Genomic DNA, 20,063 nt, shown 5'->3' with positions numbered 1-20,063 from the left:
GTGCATGAGAGCGTATGTATACCTGCGGGTACCAGAATGTGTGTGCATATGTGTAAATATGCATGTGACCGGCACAGGTTGGTATCATATTTTTTCCTCACTAATTCTACCTTATATTTTTAAGATTAAAAGATTTGTATGAGTACTTGTCTGCATATGTGAATGTGCACCACACGCATGCATGGTGCCTGCAGGGCCAGAAGGGGGCACTGGATCCTGTGTAACTGGAGTCACAGGTGTCCTGTGGGTGCTGGGAACTGAACCTGTGTCCTCTGCACGAACAGCCAGTGCTCCTAACCACTGAGCTGTCCTTACTCCTATCCACATTATTTCCAAGATGGGGTCTATCCCTGAACCTGGCACTCGCTGATTGTTTAGACTGGCTGGCCAATGAGCTACAACAGTCCTCCTACTCAGGTCCTCATCCTTACACAGCAGGCGGTCTTCCAACTAAGCCACCCCCTCAGCCTCTTTTGGTTTTAGCTTCCTCCATACCCAGTGCTGCCAAAAAGAAGTGATAGATTTGGCAATTCCCAAATTCCTTCATAAGAGGGACTTACAGGTAATCACAGTACGTGCTGGTTTCTCTATTACAGGTCAATAAACATAACAAGGTTTGTAGAGATGGTTTAAATAGACACCCTCTCTGGGTGTAAGCGCATGGACCACCCCATCCCACCCCATCCCTGGAAGGCAGCGGGTGGGATTCTGCACCGCGACTGTGCTGAGCTCACCAAGGCAGTGGTCTCTGTTACAATGAACCCTTGCGCGCTCTGCCGAGTGGTTGCATCACAGTTTACTTAACCATTCCTCTTTTCTGTGGGCATCCGACTGCTCCTCATTGCTCATGTTATAAATACTCCTGCGCGGGACATTTTTTTGTGTATAAAGCTCCCCTCCCCCTTCCTTGAATTTATGATCATTTCTTTAGGAACGATTCCCAGAATGAATATTTTTTAAGACTCTTGATGCTTATTGCCAAATTGCTTCCTAAAAGCATTCGATCATTTTACACTGCTGCTGCACTATGGGAATGAGACTTTTCAACTGAAAGGTGAAATATCGCTCAAGGAAAGAGAATAAATAGGCTTTGGAGTCAGGGTGCGGGGTTCAAATTCTGCTTCTCCTGGGTCTTCTCATGAAACACTGGATTTCTTCTTCTTCTTCTTCTTCTTCTTCTTCTTCTTCTTCTTCTTCTTCTTCTTCTTCTTCTTCTTCTTCTTCTTCTTCTTCTTCTTCTTTTTTTCTTTGTGTGTGTATGTGTGTGTGTTCCTGTGTCTATGTATGTACATCTAACTGTTGAGGTCAGAGCTCAACAATAAGTGTTATTCTCTAGGAATTTATAAGACAGGGTCTCACCAGCCCGGAATTTGTCAAGTAAGCTAGGGTGGCCAGCCATCAATCCCCAGAGATTCTCCTACCTCTGCCTCCTCAGGGATGGCAAGTGCACGCGGCTGCTACACCTGTTTCTATTTACATGGGTGTCAGGGACCGAAGTAGGCTTCCATGGTCACAAGGCAAATGCTTTACCGACTGAGCTATTTTCATAAGAAGCTCTCGAAGCTCTGCTTGCCTATTTATACAAAGCGGGCTGATCTCCTGCAGTCGTGCTGAAGGCTCAATGAGAGTGATGGCACTTGGCACAGAGTCGCGACAAGCGACTGAGAGAGAGCCCCTCTCTTTGGACTGTTTTCAGAGGTTCTGCCTTCCTAACTAGCTTGGAACCTTCCCCTGAAAACCAGGCTTTAGTTCCAAGTGACTTCTGTCCTTAGCAGAAGTCCATCTGCTAAGGAGAAGCCCTTTCTTGCAGCTACCTGATGGCCTCAGCTATGTAAGTTTGGAGTCCTGCTCTATGGAGGAATGCCACAGTCTGCCTACTGTGTCTTCTGTACAGGCCACTCAGCTCCTATGCTAGAACTCTGCTCTGTGCCTGGGTAAATGAAAACAGCAGCCATCCCTAGCATCCTTGGGGAGACCCATGAGTGGAGCCTCCGGAGAGTCCATCAGTGTTGTTCTCTCTCTCGTGGACACCGCACCGAGTGTGGTGCTTCTCATCCGCCCCTCTCTTGGTTGCCTAGTGCCTGTTCCAGTGCATCAGTGTCTTGCCACGCTCCCCTTTCTCTGCACCCCAGTCCCTGATCTTGACCTTGCAGATACTCTATACCCAAAAGCTGTCCCCTTCTGGTCTGCAGAATGGCTCGTGTGTCCTTGCTCTATTGTGACCCAGGACAAACCTGCCAAATGCCCACAGCTGATCAGGACTATGTCCAAGCTGAAAATGCCTCAATGATTCTTGCCATCCCTAGAGTAGAATCCAAAGCCTCCGCTTGACTCCTGAGGCCCTCCAGTGGCTATCGGTGCTAAATCATGCATACCCACCCATGTATGCATTTATTCCAGGGTATTTTGTAAGGGCCATGGCCAGACAAGGTATGCACAAGTTATCATTGCAAAGTGTTTTCAAGCTAACCAATTCAAAACAAGACATAGTAGCTAAGCGTACACTTTCTCCATACTTGAGACTGCACTGAGCCCTCGGTACCTCCCCTTTCTCTACACCTCTCCCGCCTTTCCAGGCTTCTATGAGGCAGGCCTCATTTCCATTCCTCTTCCTGGGGAAAACTGAACGACAGAACGCAAACATCGCTTGCTGGAGGTGTCTCATCTGAGAAGTGTAGGGCCATATCCTTTGTTGCCAGCGCCCCCACAGTCCCGATTTCTTCTCCATGTAGCATGTCTAAAGGTAACTATTAAAGTATGCTGGGGGCACATCAGCTTTCCACAACTGTGGAGGAAAATGCCCATGAAAAATGAAAGGAGGAGTTGTATTTGGGTTCATGTTTTTAGAGATCTGGTCCATGGTTGCTTGGTGACAGCATTCAGTACTTGTGCCAGGGCAGAACATCATGGTGGCAATGTGTGATGTTAACGTGCTTACTTACAGCATGGCTGTCAGGAGTCAGGGAGGGAGGACTGGAGGGAGGGAAGAAGGGAGGGATGGAGGGGTGCAAGAGAGTATGCCAAAGCCCCCGAATCTCCTTCAAGAACTGTATACTTCCCCCATGTCTCAATAGAGCCAAAAACTGGAGATCCAACAGAGGAACCTTTGGGGGAGACAGTGATATCCCAGACACCCCAGACGTTCCAGATACTGTCGTGGATGGATATCTCTGTGGACATATCTTGTAGGAAAGCTGAGTGCAAAACAAAACAAATAAAACAAAAACCCCCACAGTCCTACTTAGCTACTCACTGACCAAAGACTAGCAAAAAAAAGTCAGAAAATCTCACAAGAGCTCCAGAACTGCCCATGGAATTCCTGTCCTGAAGCCTGGCTCTGAGCATGCAGGTCCTTCCCTGTGAGGGGCTTTGCCTTGCTCCCTGGGCATTTCAGAGCCCTCAGCAGGTCTGTGGTAAGCACTCGATAACCGCACTGAATTAAATGAGACTGCATTCAGCTAAATTGAATTGAGAAACGGGCATTTTTGAGCAGTGACTGGGGCTTAAGTTCACTGTTGTCCTCATAACCCTTGTGGTAAATAACGTTGCCCTCCCCAGAAGCCAGGCTGAGCACTCCTGGTTTGGAGAACTTTCTGTTTGGACTCAGTAGCTTTCCCTGCCTAGACCATAGGACATAGATGTGACCCTGTGTGTTCTCTGATGGCGTTTGCTGATAGGTCTTAAAGGTCAAACATCTGAATGCCTTTTGTTGTTGCGTGGCCTTGCTCTAATTACTTAACCTTTCCAGACCTTCAGTTTCTCATCGGTCTGTGCCCTGTGTGGATATTGCTGTAATTAAAAACCGAGGAATTGAATATAACACTGATCTCACTGTGCACTGTGCATAGCCAGATTGGCCAGGTTTGGGCATCAGACCTGTCCTTTCCTAACTGTCCTTTGCCTCTCTCCTGACCATGGTGAGCTGTAGGCAATGGACAGGAAGACTTTTCAAGGAAGTCAATGCAGAGGCAGAAACCCGAAGCTATGGTCTTTAAGGAAGCTAGTGAGGTCAGGGTTGTGGAGGAAGATGGAGTTCCCAGGCTCCCTGCCCAGAGAAGAAGCAGAAATATGTAGACGCCTGAGAGGGTGTGAGTTGGGGAGGTAGAAAGAGGACAGATGTCCGTGTTTCATTCGGGGAGCAATAGGGAGCCACCAAAGGGTTTATCATGGGGAAGTGACCTGATCAGCTTCGCAGTTTCAGAAGGTCATCCTTGCTGCTTTGAGGGGACAAGGCAGATGACAATGACGGTCGCTGCTGTCATTTCCAGAACTCAGGTGAGATTCAGTGGGGTCTAGATCAGCATAGTGTGGGTAGAGATGGAGAGAAGGGATGCAGAAATGCAAGGAACACCTCAGAGGGGAACCATCACTAGATGGCCCCCAGTAAACCAGAGAGAAGACACCAGGATCTGGGCTGCTGGCTTTTGGCTTCGGTGACTGGTGAGCAGAATGAAAAAGGAGGCTGGGCACACTGAGCTGTAAATGAATGCAGGGCACCTGAGGTTGTGGGACCTCACACTTAACGCTAAGTAACTGAACGATGATGAGTTGCAAGAACCCATCCCTGACTCAGCACAAGGATCCTTCTCACAATTAGACTAGTTTTCTGGGTGACCAGGAGGAGGTAAGGGCTCAGAAGATTGCTCAGTTGGTAAAGCTGTTGCTGCGCAAGCGTGAGAATCTGAATTCAGTCCCAGGACCTTTATATAAAGGTGAGGCATGATGAGGCACGCTTGCAATCCCAGCACTGGGGAAACAGAGACAGGCAGACACTGGGACTACCAGGACAGTCAGCCTAGCTTTCCTGGTGACAGCAGGCCAGTGAGGGGGCCGTCTCAAAAGGAGGGCAGGAGGTGATATCTAATGACAGAACTAGAGCTTGTGCTTGGTCCTCCACATGCACATGTACATATGTTCACACACACATACATACACATACGCATGCAAAGCTGAACTAACGAGTCTCGCAAGGGGTTTGTGGCATATGTAACTTTGATTGTCTTTCAACCCTGTGACATTTAAGATAAATAAGTACAGTAGTTTTGACTCCCTGAATCTGGCCCCATGATGACCCTTGTGACCTATGTGATTACTTTGTCCCTGTGATTTCAACTAGTAGTTCAGGGTAAGGGACTTGAGAGAGCTCCACGGGTCCCGCCTCTTTTCTCCTTCATTGCGTCAGAGGGACAGATGGCACTGCTGATCTCCTTTCCTCTATGGCTTGAAGCACATGTCCACTATGAACCTCTTCAGCAAGCCCAGGACAGTGTGGGAAGAGTAGGTCTTACCTCGGCCCTTCCCACTGATTCCAGCCCAGTGTGAGGCTCCTGAGGGACCCTAGGCAGGAAAGAAGTGAGTGTGGCTCGCTTCTCTTTGGTCTGAATGCTCTTTGGTGGGGGGAGTGGAAAGAGGAGCTTTAGAGGAAGGATGAAATCACAGGTATTATCTACCCACGGCTCATCCTTTAAAGTCGCCTCGTTAGACCGTCCCTCTTCCTCCGGGGCAGTTGCCGCCGTCCACACTCAATTACCCGTAGACACTGCGCTCCCAGCTCTGCAAAAGTCCTTCCTTTGCCACACAGACACAGGGCCGGAGCTGGATCCCGGGCCCTCCACTCACAAGCCTTTAATCTTAGACGAGTCACTTAACCTATTTGAGCCTCGTGCCCCGTCGGTGGGATTATAAATTGGCACAACCTTTTCGGGAGGTAATTTCACAGCTATGATTAAAATGTATAACGTGCATGGCACTGTTCGGAGTTTATATCAATGACCTAGGAAGAGAATACTGGGAAGTGATACAGAGAGGATGTTCACCACGGCGATATTTACTAGGAAGGGAAAAGGGAAACCGTCTATGTCCAGCATTAACGGTTCAATAAACATGTGGAAGATAAAACATGTGGCAATTAAAATGATAATTTCAACTAATATTCAGAGAAAGTGGAGAATGCTCAGCATATATAAAATGAGAAACGGGTGCACAAAGCTGAATGTATAGCTAAAGCTAAAAGTGTTGCGTGTATTCACATATAATAGTTGTAAAACAAGAAAAAAGCCAATAAAAGTGTTAGCATCCTTAGTTCCATACAGGGGTATTAATGGACTTTCCCCCTCTATATTCTTTCGTCTTATCTGGAAGTTTTATAATGACTGTATTATATTACTTTTTAGCTGTAGAAAAAAAATCAGCAGAAGTTGAGACGTGTTTATTTTTTGTAGCATTGTGGGCAGAACCACGGCCTCGCATGTGCTAAGCAATGAACTGTCCCTCCATGCTGCATCTCAGTTTCTTTAAATGCATTTGGATAAGTCCCACTGCTTAACAGGTGTGAAGTCAACTTCCCAAGTGGAGCTTCAGACTGTCCTCCATCTTGACCCCATACCTGCAGCTTCTGCAATCTTCCCCTGTCCTTACCCCTCCCCCCGTCCCCATACACCACTCCAGGCACCGCGCCACACTGTCCTCTCTTCTGTAGACTTATTGCAGCTGTTTCTGTTGCCACGCCTGCGCATACTTTCTCACGTGCTTCCGGATCCAGCTCCAGCCTCCCCCTCTTCCTTCTTGATGGCTTCCTCTCAGGCCCCGACCACCATTTTTCCCAGGGAACGCTCTACATCCATTGAAGTATCTGTTATGCCTGTCATGTCCACTCTCCTTTCTCCGAGAGTCTGTGGGAACCCCTGGGGATGAAAGACAAGTTCTTTCTTGGAGATTTAGGAGAGGCTTCTTGGAGGGTCTATAGGAGTTTGTCAGCTCGACCAAACACAATGGCCGCCCACACAACTCTGGGATGAATTCCCAGTTGGCCCAGTCCCACCCCTCTTTCTCTCTCAATCATCATCTCGCTGGATTGTCTGCAACAGGTGGATCCATGCCTATCCCAGGAGCCAAGGAGGGCTCTGCAGGCAGAAAATTGCCTGTACTGAGGGAGAAGCTTGTTCTTCTCCCCAAGTACAAAGGTCTTAAAGCAACAATCCTAGGACCACCCTCCTCCGGCTCGCCCACGGCAAAGGGCCGTGTTGTCGTTACTTCTCTCTGGTTTCGAAACGAGCCTCGAAGGTGCTATTGGTCTTTAGCACACAGTCTGTCGACTTGAACCAAACTGCGGATGTTGTTTACCTGGTAGGCACTGAGAGGCTATTCTGCAGCATTTGAACTTGGCTTGACTGTGAGGATCCCACTCACGTGAGCTCTGCTTCCCCTTTAAGCAGCATGCCACTGCTCCAGAATGACGCCTTTGAAATAAATCCTGCTTGAGTAATGTTTCTCTTGGACTCATAAAATCTTTATGGCAATCTCTCATCTCATAGACTCAGAGAAGGAAGCAAGAGCCAGAACCACTGAGCTACAAGTGGGGAATGCAGTATTTTCTCATATGGGTCACACATTTAATGCAAATAGCAATTTTAGAATGCAGATCCAATACCGGCTATGTTAGCATTGCATGCGTGTGTGCGTGTGTGTGTGTGTGTATGTGTGTGCACACCCACACACATACCTGCCTCCCTAGATCTGTCCGAAGTGCTGAATCTGTAAATTGCAATTACCTCATCTCTGATTAAAGAGTAGGTGGTAAGGAAATGTGCTCATTGAGATCGACAGTTTGAATATATCAATGGATCCAGTGATTCTGCGGCAGGGCCAGAGAGATGGCTCAGCATGTGAAAGCACTATTGCTTCAAGCCCGAAACCTCAGTTTGATCACTGGAACCGACGTAAAAAGCTAGACGGTGGCATGTATCTGTAATCCCAGACCTGGTACCCAAAGGGAGGTGTTGGAGACAGAGAAATGGCCAGAAATGAGGGCTAGGTATCCTGGAGTACTCAGCACAGCCACTGAAACAAGGGAGACCCTACCTCAAAAAGGTAGGAGAGAACCAGCTCCCAAAAGTTGCCCTCCGTCCTCCACTATGCCATGGCTTACATAGGCATCTCCCCCTTTACAAAATAAATAAATATTTTTTAAAGGTCCAGTAATAACCATACAAAGGGGAAGAACAAAACTATAGCAGAGAAAGAACCACAGTGTACCCCCCCACACACACACACAAATAAAAACAGGGAAGCCTCTAAGTAGGTAGAGTTGGGGTCCAATCCAGAAGGACCACCTGACTCGGGGGCCATGTAGCCATTCAACACACATCTTTTGACTTCCTCCTATTTAATAGGTGTGATGCTATGACACTGAACCAGATAAATTGCATCTTTGGTCTCCATGAGGTCACAGCCAGGGCTTGTTCACCACTGACCAGCCATTGACCCCGAGCAATTTACTTAACCTTTCAGACCTGAGATTCCTCATTTAAAAATGTGGGATAATAGGATCTCACAGGATTATTGTGCAGATTAAATAACGTGACACTTGCAAAACGCTTTGTACAGAGTTGAACATTGTCGAGTAAGCCCTGGGTGAATATTCACATATTAGTGTTAAGCGTGAGGCCCCGTGCTGAGCTCTTCTTGGCTATGTTCTCATCTGTTCCCATTTATTTACTCCCGTCCTGTTGAGCAGTTTTGACATCTCTTTCTGGAAGGGCGGGGCCAGCTCCCCTAAGTTTACACAGTCAATCGGTGGTGTGTATGAAATTCTAAGCCAGTTCTTTCTTCCTCTAAAGCTAGTGCCCAGGCTTGTAGTGGAGTTCACAGCAGTGGACTTTGGGGGTAGACCAGTTCTCCAAGGCAACCGTCCAAGGAGATGAAGCAAGATGTACTCTCACCTGTGTCTGAGGAAGCAAAGCTATGGGAATCAGGTGAGCACATAACTCACATGTTCATGGGTCTAGAAATGAGTTGATAGAAATAGAGAGGGGAAAACCCCCGCCCTTGGGGAGATGGGCCTAGATCCCAACTTCCCAGAGTGAGCTTCAATGCCCCTAGCCATGGGGTGGCAGGAACAGGATCCAGGGACTTGAAGACAATAGAGAGATTGATGTAGACCAGGTAGCACTTGGGCCACAGTCGGGTGGGGTGGTTTACCTTCCGAGGGCAGGAGCCCCATGAGCGATGGTTTACACTACTATAGATAAGGAAACAGGCAGTGGATGCCACTTGACCAGAGAGGAGGAGAGTTCTGAATTGTCAGCTGAGGCTCATGGCGCTGGGACAGGCTGGATTGACTTGCAAATGAGCTGAGTGAGGGTGGACAAAGCCAGCATCCTATGAGGGTAAGACGATGTCTTTCCCCTTTATCCTAGGAGCTTCTGGTGTGGTCCTATTTAGTCCAATGCGTGTGTATGTCCCCTGTTTCTCTCTCCATAATAACCACGAGGTTTTCAAAACACCAGCTCCTTTCTCTCCACAAGGCTGTCCCCTAAACAATGGAGCCACCAGGAGTCTCTTGATTGAGGTTGGAAAGGTCACAGCTCAGTAGTGTTTGTGGGGGCTGGCTTGTCCCATTTGCAATGATTCTGTGCCATCCCAGGGCCCCCCTCAGGTGTCTTTGCAGCTCTGACCTTCTGAGTCCTTCCCACACAGTCTGGACAGCAGGTAGGCCGATCAGTGAGGATCGTGCATCTAATGGCGCCGCTCCCTGGGCCTCTGTTGGCTGCTTTCAATCCTCACTGTTGGATCAATGTGGGAGCAGGTGGCTGTACTGTGTCCTAACAATGGCTCCTCTGCAGGGCCTTTGCTCTGTCCTTCTGTCAAGCTGGGGAGGTCACAGACAGCCTTGCTCAACAGGCTCGAAGATCTAGGGAGGTCCATGTTGGCATCTGATTCAAGTCGGCGGTGGAGGGGTCTCAGGAAGGGCATTGCGTGCAGGTTCCCCCTACTCTCAGTCACCTCCACCCATTAGATGGAAAGTGGGGTTGCTTCTTTCTCGCGTGCGAGCACCCAGGGTGTGCAGTCCTCATCTACTGAAGCTCAGAAGTCCTGATGTGTCTGAGAAAACGAAGTAGGAATTCTGCTTATTCCAGTGCTCGCCTTCATGTGACTTTGACCTCAGAGAATGACCCCTGGCTCTAGAGGGCTGGGGAGAGGATGAACTATGGGCAAGAAGTTCTGGAGAACAACCTTAGATTCTACTCAGGTTCTTCCGCTCCCCTTTAATCCCAAATGATCTTTTCAGCCCCTGGGTCTGCCTGACGTTCTAGCGCTAGGGATTGCATTAACTGATACTATTTCTGAATCTTGTATTCAAAGCACCAGGAGAGAGAGAGTCCGAGTGCCTCCTCCTCAGTTGATGTCCACGCCTTGTCCAATCAGCTCCCGCTAGGAAGAGGCATATGTGCTCAGCAGGTGCGGGCAGGACTGCAGGGATCCATCTCCTCCATGATGGCTTGTCACAGAGAGGAAAAGTCCCCAGAAAGGGCTTGGGCTGGGCCAGCAACCCTTAACAGAGCTTCCACGTCGGCCTAAACTGTTTTTCCTTTGAGCTCCCTCAGGAGGTGACAGAGAAAACTGGTCTTTGCATCAGCCTCCTTGAACTAAGCAAAATAATGCAGACTAACACGGCTGTGCTCTGTGAAGAGAGCTTGAGAGCCATCTCTGGGGGTCCTCATGACGGCTGTGTTGTCGGTGTGGCTTTGCCACTGTGGAAGGGAATCCTTGTGATTATTCTGAATCCTCTAAGTAGCCGCGTTCCCCCAGTTCTCAGAGTGGTGATGCCCTGGGATTTAGAGATATAATTAAGAGCAGATGAGCCTGGGATTGTACCAAACGGCAAAGAGAGCTGCGATGTGATTCAAGCTCCAAGTCCCCATCTCCCCCATGTGGTTCTGCAGAGGACTGGAGGAGTCTGGTAGAGGAGACCACAGTTCCAGCGGTCACTGGGCCCAGGAGTCCTTCATCTTCCCTTCACCTGGAGCTTGAGACGCCCCTGAACCCAGCCCAACAGGTTGAGAAGATGCCGGGCTGAGTCAGCCCTGGGCTGTGAGCTCCAGCACTCTGGGCAGCTCCGTGCTGCTAAAGGATTGAAGGAAACCTGCCAGTCTGACCCATTTCCTCTCAGTGGCCATTTGCCTTCTGCCCACACAGTGCTCTTGCCAATCAGAGGCCAAGCATAGCATTCTGCCAGCCCTTCCCGCTTCAGCCTTTCCTTGGCTTTCCAGTGCTTTCTCTGACTTTAACACCCACTGAAAGGTGAGGCCATCCCAACAGGGCAATGCTGTTTTATTTGATCTATTGACTGCAGTGACCCAAATCTATATCCTCTGTCACACCAAGAAGGCTTTGACCTTCTACAAGGAAATGGATGCTCTCTGAACCAAAGAGAGTCTGGGGTATTAAATCACCATCAAAACCTGGCCTAGAGTCTGCAAGCTTATGAGCTGGTGTTGTGGGCTGTGGGGGAAAAGGAGTCCCACAGCTACCCCAAGGGGCAGTGGAGTAAGCGTGGAAGACCCAGAATATCTGAGTTCCTCTTCTTGATAGCTATGTGATCTCATGCAGGTGATTTAACCTCTCTGTGCCTCCATCTTTCCAGCCGCTGGCCAGAGGGGATCATAGACTCTGCCTAGTGAGACAGTTGTGTGAGTGGCTTGTGTCAGTGTATGTGAGGTAGCTAGAGCTGTCTGGCACACAGTAGATGCTCGAAGTGGCGTCTGTCCACCGGGAACTGCACCTCATCCCACACCTCATTTTTATTTCAAGATAAACCCCGGAAGCAGAGTTTGGGATCCCATTAAGCCGGAGAGCAAACCAAATCTATCACACTCAGTAAATTGCTGAGGGCCACATCGCTGGTCAGTGTCAGGGACAGTCCCTGTGATGGAGTGTCTGCCTCCAGACCCCACATTCTTTCTCATCTCTCCAGCGACTGCTTCCTGTTCTGGCCAACCCTGCCTTTCATAGCTAGCCCATCCCCTCCAGCCTGCTGCTAGCTCTCGGTAACACTGGAGTTTCCACATCTCTGGAATCTCCGCAGCACTTTCCACCCTGAGAACGTGAACAGTCTGGTTCATGTGGCTATACTCCTGTGTCTTTGTTGAAGCTGTCACAAGACACCAAGACTGAGAGCAGCAGTGGCCCAATCCTGGCAGGCCTTGGGGGGCTGGAGCCTGCAGGTTGGCCTTGGGGATCGTCTGTTGCCCCTCCGTCATCCATGGTATCATCCGATGAGTTCGTTCTGTGGCCCTGGTTAATTGAGACAAATGTAAGGACTTTTCTAGATACCATCTGAACTCGGGCGCGAAGAAGGACATTATACAAAACCAGTCTCATAGCCCCTCCCTCCGTCATAGTGCTTCCCTGCCTGCTGCCAGCTGCAGCCCTAGCCTTGCTTCAGTCTCTCCCTCTCTGAATTCGGGAACTATCCATTCCCAGACTTAGACCTGCCTCCCGACCACAAGGGATCCAGGGCAAAGTTCACCTTTCCATCCATTGCTCTTACCAGCACCTTCTTCCTTAGCCACACCGGTTTCTCATCATGTAACTTCTCCCTGCCTCTCATTGCCAAATAGAGGCTAACCCATCCTAAGTGTGTTCCTGAGGGCCTTCAGCTGAGAAAGGAGGGACCATGGATACAGCATCTAGAATGCAATGGGACGATGTCTGCTGGTCTCTTTGAAGGCAGGACACTGCGTGTCCCCTTGACTGCTTGTGGTCTGTTTACTCCATGGGAGCTCTCTCCTGCAACTCCTTTCTCAACTGAAAGTCCCCACAGGCACCCTCTATGCTGACCCTTTCCATAAACTTTCCACATATCAAAGATCTCAAGCTTCACCCTGCAGGCCCACCTCTTTCCCCAAGGGCATTGAGGTCAACTATCTGCCCTGTCTATGGGGGCTCCCATGGAGGACATTCTGCCAGGGTGTTTAGGGGGCAGAGAGAGATGGCAGGGGGAACAAGTAGGCAATGGAATGGAACAGGAATCGGGGACAGAATGCTATGTGGATGGAGATTCCCTTGCCCTCTTGACAGGGAAGTGTGGAACAGAGGCGCCTGGTCAGATTCTTTAGCACACATGTATTTGCTGCTGTAGCAGGGAAGGGCAGCCCCGGGGACCGCGGATCTCTTCCATGACCATTGCTGCTGCGAATTGCAGATAATGCATTAAGGATCTGGGGCAGCATCTGTTCGTTCTAACACATGTGTCAGGGAGCGCGGGTGGCTTAGAATGACAGGATGGGAGCCAGAGGTGTTGCTGCAGGAATAGTGGTGGAGGTGTGTTTGCAATGCCAGGCAAATCCTCCGTGCATGGGGGGCACCCAGGAGTAGATCAGGCTAACCAGCCAAGCACAGAATGTGGCCAGGTTCATAGGGGCTTCACTCTGCTGTTGACAAAGATGTCCCAAAGTCAGAGGACCAGGATAGGAGGAACAAGACACCTCTCATTACTCACTCGCCCACTCCTCAGAAAGCACAAGGTGAGCATATAATCCAGTGTCAACATAGTCGGCAAGATGGCATGTTGACAGTGCCTTGCGACTGGGAATGTGGTTCAGTGGTACAACACCTGCCTGGACAAGGCCTTGGCTTCCATTCCTAAACCCTTGAGAATTATGGAGGGGATTAAATGGCTCAGCCTGTAACCTGTTTGCTGTGTCAGGATGAGGACCTGAGTCAGATGCCCAGCATCCACATCAAAAGCTGGCGATGATGTTGATGCAATCCTGTATCAGTGTTGGGAAGGCAAAGATAGGCAGACCCATGGAGTTTGCTGGCCAACTGGTCTAGTCAAATTTGTGAGCTCCAGCTTCACAGCTCCAGCGAGAGACCCTGTGTTGTGAGAGTTTTTCACCCTGGATAGAAACAGGTGGTGGCCAGGCAGCATCTACCCACCCCGTCCTCGCAAGGTCCCAGGGACAAAGCGAAGTTAGATTCTACCAAAGTTCTCCATGGGGAACTTTGAGTTCATTAGGCTTACTTACAATGGGCAACGGGCTTTGGTCAGGAGCATAGGTGACCGTATCACAACCACCATCGTAGACTGGAATCCAGCAAGGATGATGGTTTTCCCCCACAGCCGCATAGAGGGCGTCTCCCCGGTCCCCAGCCTGTTCCTGCTTATGTATGGCAGCTCCTATCCGAGACGAGGCCAGGTGCAGTTAGGGCAGAACTGCATACAACTGGTTCAGAGGGATGGCTGACTACTCAAGTGAGGGCCCATCCCTTCCTTCTCTGAGGGAATTGACACTCGACAAGCCCAGGTGTGGTGATTTTTTGTGAGCGGGCCCAACTGAAATCCTGAAGATGGTAACCGTGTAACTAGGAGGATAATCCCATAGAACACCTCGACTCAAAAAATAGGTGACAAACAGTTGTGAAAGACATTGTGGTCAGCCTTGGCCGCCACAGTCTCTCTTGTCTCTGTCTCTGTCTCTGTCTCTCTCCCTCTCTCTCTCCCTCTCTCTCTCCCTCTCTATCTCCCTCTCTCTCTCCCTCTCCCTCTCTCCCTCTCTCTCTCCCTCTCTATCTCCCTCTCTCTCTCTCTCTCCCTCTCTGTCTCCCTCTCTATCTCCCTCTCTCTCTCTCTCTCCCTCTCTCTCCCTCTCTCTCCCTCTCTCTCTCCCTCCCCCCCTCTCTCTCCCTCTCTCTCTCTCTCTTTCTCTCTCTCTCTCTCTCCCTCCCTCATTCAGATTTTGTTTTGTTTTGTTTGTTTGCTTGCTTGCTTATAGAATCCAGCCAACCAGCCTGGCCTTGAACTTGCGGCGACTATTTTCCTGTGCTAGCCTCCTGAGTGCTGGAATTATAGCTTTGCATCTACATGCTCCGCCTCTCTAGGTCTTTTTATTAAGTAAGATAATTACATTAAATTGTTTCAAACAGTAGCAGGCATGGCATAAACATCGACAAGTTTATTATTATTATTATTATTATTAATCTGTGGGAAGCGCTGTATCATGTTTTAGATGCCAAATGAGTGAGGCAAGGCTCTTGTCTACCTCCACCATCTGGGGAGATAAGCAGTAGTTACAGCTTACTGTGCCCTGCAATGGCTGCCGATGGCTTACATAGCTGTTGTGGAAGGCTGGAGTGGAGGGGCTTGATACCTGAGCCACAGGACGATCGGAATACTTCCTGACCTCAGAGATAGAAAGGATGGATCCTGAGGTGGGAGAGAGGGCTCAACAGGTGACCCTTGCCCCCAAAGCCTGCCAACCTGAAGTTTGATCCCCAGGGCCCATGTGATGGGAAGAAAGAACCGACTCCCACACGTTGTCCTCTATGTGCGTGCTGTGGCTCATTTATGCACGCACACATGTGCCCTTGCATTCACACAGAATAAATAAATCAACCTAGGAGGGTGGTCCTAGACAAGAGTAGTGGGGGCAATAATTCTGAGCACTAGAGGGTCAATTAGGGTGACGATTCTAGTGGGAAATGCATTACAGGACCTCGGAGTGGGTGTATCAGTTATCTACTGCCTATCACAAACTACCCCAAAACTTAGCAGTTTGGAATAATGTTTATTCTCCCCTGTTGCCTGGGTGTGGCTCTGCAGGGGTCTCAGACTTTAGATTCACACTAAGGTAGATCAGCAGGACTCCCACTGGAGAAAGGACGGCTTCCACGCCTTCCTGAATGTACAGGCTGCAGCTCCTAGTTGCTGTCTACGGGAAACCACCTTAGCTCCCTTCCACACAGCAGCTCTGACAGGCTGTTCTGCTCATCAGAGCAAGCCAAAGGGAAGATGACAGAAGCCACAGTCTTTTCTATATAACCTGCTATCAGAAGTGACATCCGCTACTTTGGCTCTGTTCAAGTCATTAGAAGTGCGTCTCTTGGCCCGGATCACACACAAGGGGAAAGGATGGCACCCGAGCAAGGATGGAGCGTGGAGAGGTCACCCTGAGTCTCTTCTGCAGCTGCAGACCTCAGTCTGCCCTCTGATCCCTGTTCATTCCTGTCTCTTCCATGTGCAAAATGGTCATTGGTTCCCGAAGTCCCAGCCCATTATGGCATCCCCATGTGAATCTGGCCCAGTGTGCATGAGGCAAGGGCACACATTCCTTAAATAGAGACTCCAGGAAGCTGACCATTTGGATTTGGCAATTTTCAAAGTGGAACCAACATACACACACACACACACACACACACACACACACAAATGACCCTTCCCCATGTCTTAACATAGAATGGTACTAGGTTACAACTCGAAACATTCCTACTCAGAAGGGAAACACGAGACATTGGAGGAATCACTGGCCCAGAAGAATTTTGAAATCCAGCCAGGAAAAAAAAAAAAAAAAAAAAGTGGATGTTTCCTTGATCCTGTTTGAAAGCCTGAGACAGTTCTTCATGACTCAGGGCTCTTCCTCAACTCCTGATATCTTTCTCATAAACCCTCTTCCCTTGAAAGCATGTGTTCAGCACTGACTTGGTCCTTCATCCAAATGCCCTTTTAAATGTTGTGCTGGGCCCAGTGTAGGAGTGTACACCTATAATCTCAGCACTCAAGAGACTGAGACAGGAGGATCACTGTGAGTTTGAGGCCAGATAGATTGCAAGACTAAGCAAACATCGATCGAGTAACCCGCTTGTTAATGAAATTTGCTCTTTCCCAGACCCTTTCTTTTGGCTCCAGCTGTCAGTGTTTTCTCCAGTAAGGTTTTGCCTGAAACCTTTCTGGGTCTCCTGGAACTCTCCCTGACTTCATCAGCATGTGCACTAGGATTATCTGCAAACAAAGAACTGGATTCCAGCCCCAAGAATCACTTGTGCTGCAGCTTGTGGCCCAGCCCTAAGATGCAGTGGGCTCCAGACACACAAAGCCTAAGAGGTGTCCCGTGCCGTTCGGGGTTAAGTTCATGTGTTCAGCCTGGAGAACATAGTGAACTCAGAGTGAATGCAGAGACCATGAGACTCACTTCCAGTGACTTACTTGACTGTGGCAACACCCACATACTCTTTGGGAATACGCCTTCCCTATCCAGACCTCCAGCCGAGACAGCCAAGGGGCAGCTCTCCTAAGTCCCACCGGGCCTCTTGTTGATCTAGAGGATCCCCGAGGCCACACCTGATCTCTAAGAGTCTCTGGGAACTTTCTGCTCCTCTGAAGTCTTAACCAAAGGCTTATACCATTCCCACCCCCACCTTGTCTCCAAACATCTCTCCAAAGCCTTTTCCTAATGTTTAACGTTATTTGCCTCAGGAGAGAGAGCTTTGAAAAGGAGCAGGTCCTGGTTCTTCTCTGACTCAGGGATTTTTCTCTCAAGGATGTAGTGAGAAATCCTGTCTAACCCCAGACACCCCCTCTTTGCTCCAAAACCACAGACAACAGTATCACTAGACTCCACCTCACAAAGACTGCCTTTCTTCTGGTGTCTAATAGGCACTCCTCCCTTCCTCTGAGCTCCTGCGGGCAGCACCCTCCACGTCTGCTTTCAACACTCTGCTGGAACATTTGAACGCCAACAATATCACTCCCAGCCTTTGCCCCCCAGACGCCTGGCTCCAAAGCTGTCTCACATTGTACAGGTCTGTGTCGTGGCTGTCTTAGCTTGATACCTACCATCTTCATCCCCTCTATTCCAGGTGGCAACAAATGACCTCCCCCAAGCCTTAGTGGCATTAAAATGATACACCTCTTAGGTTCTCTGTGTCAGGAATTGGGTACATCTAAGTTGGAGCAGCAGAACAGGTGGTCCTGGGATGACAGAGCCCAGTTCTTGCCTGAAGACAGTCTATTCCTGGCTCGCTCTTGGATCTTGAAAGGCTTCAGTTCCGTGAAGACCAGGCTGGGTACCTCAGCTCCCATTGTGTGCCACTACCATCTACCTCATATGCCTCGCCTCATGACCTTGGTTCAGAGGTGTTTATTCATATGTCAGCGTGTCTCAAGCAAGTAAGAAGAGCATGTAAAGTCTCGGGATTTACAGCCCGGTATTTTAAAAAATGACATGGGTGGGGAGGCAGTTCAGTTAGATAAAGGTCTGCCTTTTGTCCCCTGAACCTAAATAACAGAAGCCAAGAAGGATGGCACACTCTTATAATCCATCACAGACCAGAGACAGGTAGATGGTTCACAAGTTCCAGCCAGTGAGAGACCATTTGTGTGTTTTTCTCTCTCTCTCTCCCCCTCCCTCCCCCGCCCCCGCTATGTGCGTGTGTGTGTGTGTGTGTGTGTGTGTGTGGTGTGCTCTAAGCACCTGAAAAATGACATTGTCCTCTAACTTACACATGAACATACACAAATGACAATCCAACATTTTTTTGTACGGTTCTGTTTATTGGAATGGGGTCTCTAGGCCCAGCCCACACTAGATGGATAGTCTGCAAATATCAGGAGAGGGGGCACTAAGACCATCTTACAAGCCTAGGGACAGTGGGACTGCCAAGGCCTCCATGGCCTGATTGTGTCATGTCTGACTCCCACAGGTGACAGGCGACCAGGCAAGCATGTCATTGTTAAAGGGGAGAATCTTAGAAGCATAGCCAGCAGTCTGCACAGTAGAGCCTGGGATAGGATCTCTGGATGAGGACAGCAAAGCTGTTGGGGGGGGGGGCTTTAACAGGAAGTTCCCTGTCACTGCACCCCCAACTCAAACATCAAGGACAACCTCAGAGTCCCCTGGTCCTCTTGACTGATTCTGCTTCATTAGGGTGATGCCCTCACCTCCTTAAGCTACCCTCCAGCAGGCCTAGCCAAACACCACCACCCCCCTTGCCAAGGGGACCCCACACATCACACCATTTACAGCAATGGCCATGATTTATCTTCAATTTAAACTGAAGGGCAAATGACATCTGCGGAAGTGTGGCCAGAGGTCACATGACAAGACTATGGGGCACCCCGGCCTTTATGACCTCAGCTTAGCGACCACACCCTGTCTAGAACTGGAGCCTTAGTCCCCTAAACAGCTGAGGGCCTAGTGGACGGTGCAGCCACTATAAGATGCCAGTGTGGTTGAGTGACATCTCCCATCGATTGCCCCGCATCCTTGATCTGCTTCTCGGTTAGGATTTGAGGGAAACCCAATAAATGAAATATACTTCTTTCCCTCTCCAGCACAGAATCAATTGGCAGATGATGGAAAGGATCCACTTCATTGCTGGGGAACTGATCAGGAGGCAGACCTGGGCACATTTCAGGGGGGGGGCTACAGGTAGGGCTGGTGCAGAACAACTTGCTCCCCCCCCCTCCGTGGACATGTGAGGCTGCTGGGAACACTCTGGTACCCATGCCTACCAGCCCCCATTCTGGGGAGAACAAATCACACAAAGAGCAACCCCACAGTTGTCACACTAGGTTTTTAGCTATGGTCACTCCAGGCGATCCCCAATGGAGGACCCTCGTCATCTCTGCTCTTGGAGGGGAACATGAGTTTATTAGCCTCCTATCTCCTAGCTTAGCCTCCTCTTCCTGCACTCATCACGGGAGATTGGCACTTGATAGTCTCTGAAGATTCTAGAGTGATCAATAACAGACACCATAAATGGAAGCACACGGCTCCTCTCAGCCACACCGAAGGCCTCTGTGGTCGCCCACTGCACTCGTATTTCATGTGAACTTGCCAAGCCTAGCACCTTTCAGACTTCGTCTCACGCAAGGCGCTCTGGCATGCCATGCCTGCTTCCTGCCTTAGGATCTTATCCCTCCCTGCCCTGCTGCTCTGATGGACTCTCTCCCCTCGGGACTTGGGATGCTCAAGGTGCTTTAAATGTAGAGCCCTGACAACTCGTTTGATCCCTGGATGGAAGAGTTGCTCTCTGAATTCCACGTGCACAAACACATGCAGAGAGAGAGAGAGAGAGAGAGAGAGAGAGAGAGAGAGAGAGAGAGAGAGAGAGAGAAAGAACCCTCTATCCAACCCATCATTGTCTATCACCTGGCACACACGATGATTCTAGTGTTTTGACTGACTTTTCTGTCTCTTCCTCTCTTGATATGTCCCCAGTACCAGAAGTTACTGGTATGATGCAGGAAAGTTTCTAAAATAGATGAATAATAAATAATGACTACATGAACACGCGCAGAGATAGGTACCAGAGACGAATGTGCTCGTGAAGATAGTGATGGGCCCAGAGGCTTGTTCTCTGTCTCCCTATGGGCAGAAAAGCCTCACTGAATTGCCTGCCCTCTCACCCATCATGTTAGATGCAGGCTCGCCTCTCCTCCTCTCCATGTTCTTCCCCATGTCATCATATTGTGGTCATTAGAAGCCAAGAGAGTCATCTCC

The 20,063-nt window shown here is 49.5% G+C and overlaps 1 protein-coding gene across 7 annotated transcripts in view; it reads left to right on the top strand.

Annotated features, from left to right (window-relative positions):
* Positions 1–20,063, top strand: part of Csmd2 (CUB and Sushi multiple domains 2) — a 543,351-nt gene that overhangs the window by 235,019 nt on the left and 288,269 nt on the right. The gene's annotated exons all lie outside the window — the stretch shown is intronic.

This window comes from Chionomys nivalis, chromosome 11, assembly GCF_950005125.1.
Source record: "Chionomys nivalis chromosome 11, mChiNiv1.1, whole genome shotgun sequence".
NCBI lineage: Eukaryota > Metazoa > Chordata > Mammalia > Rodentia > Cricetidae > Chionomys > Chionomys nivalis.
Note: the sequence above shows the minus strand (reverse complement) of the source record. Positions and strands in the feature narration are given on the sequence as shown.